This window comes from Muntiacus reevesi, chromosome 17 (assembly GCF_963930625.1).
Source record: "Muntiacus reevesi chromosome 17, mMunRee1.1, whole genome shotgun sequence".
In the NCBI taxonomy this organism is placed as follows: domain Eukaryota; kingdom Metazoa; phylum Chordata; class Mammalia; order Artiodactyla; family Cervidae; genus Muntiacus; species Muntiacus reevesi.
In genome coordinates, this window is record NC_089265.1 from 43,571,104 (window position 1) to 43,577,936 (window position 6,833).

A 6,833-nucleotide genomic window follows, 5' to 3' on the forward strand; every position below is an offset into this window, starting at 1 on the left:
TTAGTGTCAAAAAATCAAAAACCATATTAACTGAAGAATAAAAACTATATGATCATCTCAAGAAATGCAGAAAAAATTTCTGATAAAATTCAACATCCATTTCAGTTGCTCAGTCATGTCTGACTCTTTGTGACCCCATGGACTGCAGCATGCCAGACCTCCCTGTCCAGCACCAACACCCAGAGTTTACTCAAACTCATGTCCGTTGAGTCAGTGATGCCATCCAAATATCTCATCCTCTGTCATCCCCTTCTCCTCCTGCCCTCAATCTTTCCCAGAATCAGGGTCTTTTCCAATGAGTCAGCTCTTCACATCAGGTGGCCAAAGTATTGGACTTTCAGCTTCAACATCAGTCCGTCCAGTGAACACCAGGACTGATCTCCTTTAGGATGGACTGGTTGGATCTCCTTGCATCCATTTATGACTTAAAAAAAAAAAAAAAAAAAAAAAACTCCACAAAGTGGGAATACAAGAAACCTACCTCAATATAATAAAGGTCATCAATGCAAAGAAATAGAGGAAACCAATAGAATGGGAAAGACTAGACATTGCTTCAAGAAACTTAGAGATACCAAGGGAATATTTCATGCAAAGATGGGCTCAGTAAAGGATAGAAATGGTATGGACCTTACAGAAGAAGAAGAAGAGGTGGCAAGAATCCACAGAAGAACTGTACAAGAAAGATCTTCATGACCCAGATAACCATGATGGAGTGATCACTCACACTCGCCTGGAGCCAGACATCCTGGAATGTGAAGTCAAGTAGGGCTTAGCAAGCATCACTATGAACAAAGCTAGTGGAGGTGATGGAATTCCCATTGGGCTATTTCAAATCCTAAAAGATGATGCCGTGAAAGTGCTGCACTCAATATGTCAGCAAATTTGGAAAACTCAGCAGTGGCCACAGCACTGGAAAAGGTCAATTTTCATTCCAATCCCAAAGAAGAGCAATGCCAAAGAATGCTCAAAGTACGGCACAATTGCACTCATCTCACACGCTAGTAAAGTAATGCTCAAAATTCTCCAAGACAGGCCTCAAGCAATACGAGAACCATGAACTTCCAGATGTTCAAGCTGGTTTTAGAAAAGGCAGAGGAACCAGAGATCAAATTGTCAACATCCACTGCATCATTGAAAAAGCAAGAGAGTTCCAGAAAAGCATCTATTTCTGCTTTATTGACTATGCCAAAGCCTGTGACTGTGTGGATCACAATAAACTGTGGAAAATTCTGAAAGAGGTGGGAATACCAGACCACCTGACCTGCCTCTTGAGAAACCTACATGCAGGTCAGGAAGCAACAATTAGAACTGGACATGGTCCAACAGACTGGTTCCAAATAGGAAAAGGAGTACATCAAGGCTGTATATTGTCACCCTACTTATTTAACTTATATGCAGAGTACATCATGAGAAATGCTGGGCAGGAAGAAGCACAAGCTGGAATCAAGATTGCTGGGAGAAATATCAATAACCTCAGATATGCAGATGACACCACCCTTATGGCAGAAAGTGAAGAAGAACTAAAGAGCCTCTTGATGAAAGGGAAAGAGGAGAGTGGAAAAGTTGGCTTAAAGCTCAACATTCAGAAAACTAAGATCATGGCATCCGGTCCCACCACTTCATGACAAATAGATGGGGAGACAGTGGAAACAGTGGCTGACTTTATTTTGGGGGCTCCAAAATCACTGCAGATGGTGATTGCAGCCATGAAATTAAAGACACTTACTCCTTGGAAGGAAAGTTATGACCAACCTAGACAGCATATTAAAAAGCAGAGACACTACTTTGCCAGCAAAGGTCCATCTAGTCAAGGCTATGGTTTTTCCAGTGGTCATGTATGGATGTGAGAGTTGGACTATAAAGAAAGCTGAGCACCAAAGAATTGATGCTTTTGAACTGTGGTGTTGGAGAAGACTCTTGAGAGTCCCTTGGACTGCAAGGAGATCCAACCAGTCCATCTTAAAGGAGATCAGTCCTGGGTGTTCATTGGAAGGACTGATGTTGAAGCTGAAACTCCAATACTTTGGCCCCCTGATGCAAAGAGCTGACTCACTGGAAAAGGCTCTGATGCTGGGAAAGATTGAGGGCAGAAGGAGAAGGGGACGACAGAGGATGAGATGGTTGGATGGCATCACCGACTCAATGGACATTGGTTTGGGTGAACTCCAGGAGTTGGTGATGGACAGGGAGGCCTGGCATGCTGCGGTCCATGGGGTCGCAGAGAGTTGGACATGACTAAGCAACTGAACTGAACGGAACATACATGACAAATCCATAGATAACATCATACTCAACAGTGAAAAGATAAAAGTATTTCCTCTAAGATCAGAAACAAGACAAGCTTGCCCCTACTCTTGCCACATTAAACATGGTTTTGGAATTCCTACCAATCAGAGAAGAAAAAGCAATAAAAGGAATACAAATTGGAAAAGAAGTAAAACTTCTGTTGTTTGCAGAGGACATGATACTATGCACAGAAAATCCTAAATATGCTAGCAGAAATCTACCGGAACTCATCAATGAACTCAGTAAAGCTGGAGGATACAGAATCAATGCCAGAAAAATCTCTTGCATTCCCATATATTAACAACAAAAGATCAGAAATATTAATTAAGAAAATAATCACAGTTCCTGCTATATCAGAAGAATAAAATACCTAGGAATAAACCTACTTAATGAGGCAAAAGACCTGTACTCCAGAAACTATAAGTTGCTGATGAAAGAAACTGAAGATGACACAAACCAATGGAAAGATATGCTATGTTCTTGGACTGAAATAACCATTATTCTAGAAATTAGTATACTATGAAAGGCAATACACAGATTTAATCAAATTCCTAGCAAATTATCAATGGCATTTTTGGCAGAACTAGAAAAATTTGTTTTCCTTAATCTGTATGGAAACTCAAAAGACCCTGAATACCCAAAGAAATCTTGAGAAAGAAAAATGGAGATGGAAGAATCAGGTTCCCTGGCTTCAGAAAATATTACAAAGTTATACTCATCAAAGCTGTATGGTACTGGTGCAAAAACAGAAATATAAATCAATAGAATGGGAGAGAAAGCCCAGAAATAAACCCACACACCTATGGCCATTTAGTCTAAGACAAGAGAGGCAGGAATATACAATGGAGAAAAGATAGTCCCTTCAATAAGTGGTACTGGGAAAACTGGACAGTTGCATGTAAAAAAAAATGAAACTAGAACACTGTAGCACACACAAAAATAAAGTCAAAATGGTTTAAAGTCCTAAATGTAAAACCAGATACTATAAAGCTCCTAGAGGAAAACATAGGCAGATTACTCCTTGAACTAAACCACAGAAATATCTTTTTGGATCCATCTCTCAGAGTGATGAAGGTAAAGACAAAAATAAACAAATGGGACCTAATTCAGCTTAAAAGCTTTTGCTGACAAAGGTCTGAAGAGTCAAAGCTATGGTTTTTCCAGTAGTATTGTATGAATGTTAGAGTTCGACCATCAAGAAGACTGAATGCCAAAGAACTGATACTTTCAAATTGTGGTGCTGGAGAAGACTCTTGAGAGTCCCTTGGAGTGCGGGAGATCAAATCAGTCAACCCTAAAAGAAATCAACCCTGAATATTCAATGGAAGGACTGATCCTGAAATTGAAGCTCCAATACTTTGGCCACCTGATGCAAAGAGCCAACTCGTTGGGAAAGACTTTGATCTTGGAGAACATTAAAGGCAGGAGAAGGGGATGGCAAAAGATGAGATGCTTGGATAGCATCACCAACTCAATGGACATAAGTTTGAGCAAACTCTGGGAGATAGTAAAGGACAGGGAAGCCTGGTGTGCTGCAGTCCATGGGGTCACAAAGGGGTGGACATGACTTAGTGACTGAATAACAACAACATAGCAAAAGAAACCATTAAAAAAAATGAAAAGAGAACCTAGAGGTTGGGACAATATATTTGCAAATGATGTGACCAATAAGAGATTAATTTCCAAAATATACAATATACACAGCTTATACAATTTAATATACAAAAACCAAATGACCCAGTCATTAAATGGGCAAAAGATGTAATGCACATTTCTTCAAAGATGTACAGATGGCCAAAAAGTACATGAAAATGAGCTCAATATCACTAGTTATTAGAGAAGTGCAAATCAAAACTTCAGTGAACTATCACCTCACATGGGTCAGTGTGGCCATCATCAAAACCTCTACAATAAATGCTGGAGAGGGTGTGGAGAAAAGGGAACCCTCCTACACTGTCAGTAGGAATGTAAATTGATACAGCCACTACAAAAAACAAAATGGAAGTTTCTTTAAAAACTAAAAATACAGCTACTGGGCCTTCCCTGGCAGTCCACTGCAGCAGGCACAGGTTTGATTCCTTTTGGGGGAACTGGGATCCTGCATGCCATGCAGTGTGTGTATGTGTGTGTGTGTTTAATTAATTAATTTAGAAAAGAGAGTTACCATATAATCTGCTATCCCACTTCTGGGCAAATATCTGGAGAAAACCATAATTTGAAAAGATACATGTGCCCCATTATTCATTGCAGCACTATTTATAATAGCCAAGACATGGAAACAAGTGTCCATGAACAGATTAATGGATAAGGAAGATATGGTATATATACACGATAGAATATTAGTCATAAAAAAGAATGAAATAATGCCATTTGCAGCAACACGCATGGACCTAGAGATTATTATAGTAAGTGGAGTAAATCAGAAAAACAAATACCATATAATATCACTTCTATGTGGGCTATAAAATATCACACAAAATGAAGCTATTTACAAAACAGAAATAGACTCACAGACCTAGAAAACAAACTATGGTTACCAAAAGCAAGGGGAGGGATAAATTAAGAGTTTGAATTAAAATATACACACTACTATATATAAAATAGATAACCTAAAGGGACCTACTGTATAGCACAGAGAATTATACTCAATATCTGTAATAACCTGCAATTGAAGAGAATGGGAAAAAAATACACACATACACATATATGTATTACTTTGCTATACACCTCAAACTAGCACAACATCATAAAACAACATTTCAGTTTAAAAAATTGTTTAAAAAAGAATGTCAGCATCACTAATGATCTGGGGAATGCAAGTCAAAACCACAAAGTTATTATCTCAAACATGTCAGAATGGCTGTTATCAAAAATGCAAAAAATGACAAGTGTTATTAGCCAGGATGTGGAGAACAGGGAACACTTGTACACTGCTGGTGGGAATGTAAATTCATGCAGTCACTATTAAAAACAGTATTGAGGTTTCTCAAAAAATTAAAAATAGAACTACTATGTGATACAGCAATTCCACTTCTGGATATTTATCTGAAGAAAATAAAAACACTAGCTCAAACAGATAAATGTATCCCCAAATGCACTGCAGCATTATTTCCAATATCTAAAATATGGAAGCAACCTAAGTGTCCAGCAACAGTTGTGTGGATAAAGAAAATGTGAAAAAATATATATATATACATATAATGGAATATTATCCAGTTATAAAAAAGATTGAAATCTTGCCATTTGTGATAGCATGATGGACCTTGAGGGCATTATGCCAAGTGAGATATGCCAGACAAATACTGCATGATCTCTCTTAAACAATGAATCTAACAAAACAACAACTAAAAACCAAAAAACTGACCTCAGAGAGACTGAATTGATGGTTCCAGTGGTAGTAGAATGGGGGTGGTGACATAAATAGATGAAAGGGTAAAAAAGGTAAAAAATTAAAAAAATTTTTTTAAGAAACTTACTCTATCAAGTGGTATGAAGTGAACCACAAAACAAATTTTGAAATGCAGTGATATGCAGATTGAATACTATCGGAACTGAGAGGGGATAGGATCTGCTAGAGGACTGGTAAGGCTTCAGGAAGACATAGTATCTGGATAATCACTGTGGACCTTCCAAGAGGTGGAAGAACATGTGTTTTAGGGTGTTTTATAGGAAATGGAAAGATGTTCATGCTATTAAAAATATACATCCAATTACTTCCAGCTGATTCAAGACAATGATTCCAATGTACAGCTCTTAAGAGATTCTACTGGCAAAAAAAACTAAGTTTAGCATGGCTGAGAGTTAGCTGTTTCCCCACAATCTTGTTTAAAAGGATACAATGAGAGTAAGTCTTAGATCAAATTCTGCCTAGAACATGTATTTGTTAAGCGTTCTTACAACTTCCGCTGCAGCAGCCACTGAAGAACAACAGCCATGGCTCTGCGCTACCAAATGGCTGTGGGCCTCAACAAGGGCTGTGAGGTGACCGCGAACGTGGACAAGCTGAGGCACGGCTGCCGCTGCGGGCGCCTCAGCAAACACACCACATTCATGCGGGACATGATCTGGGAGGTGTGCGGCTTCACCCCTTATGAGCAACAGGCCATGGAGCTGCTCAAGGTCTCCAAGGACACGTGGGCCCTCAAGTTCATCAAGTAAAGGGTGGGGACACATGTCCCCACCAAGAGGAAGAGAGAGGAGCTGAACAACGTCCTGGTCGCCAGGAGGAAAGGGGCAGCCAAGAAGGACCAAGCCCTTGCCCCCTGTGCAAAATAAATTATTCCAGAAAAAAAAAAAAAAAAAAGAAACACATTATTATAAGCAAGCACAAAACTGTCCATACAACTTGTTTTGTCAGGCTGATAAAGTCCTAGCCCATTACCAGTTTGAGTGATTTGATCACACTCTGTATGACAGGTTCACTCATGCTAGATGTGATAATATTCCTTTAAACAGTTCAGTTCAGACACTCAGTCGTGTCCGATTCTTTGTAACCCCGTGGACTGCAGCACGCCAGGCCTCCCTGTCCGTCACCAACTCCCGGAGTT

The 6,833-nt window shown here is 39.4% G+C and overlaps 1 pseudogene; it reads left to right on the forward strand.

Annotated features, from left to right (window-relative positions):
• Positions 1 to 6,219: 6,219 nt before the first annotated feature.
• Positions 6,220 to 6,561, forward strand: LOC136148344 (large ribosomal subunit protein eL36-like; annotated as a pseudogene).
• Positions 6,562 to 6,833: the final 272 nt, after the last annotated feature.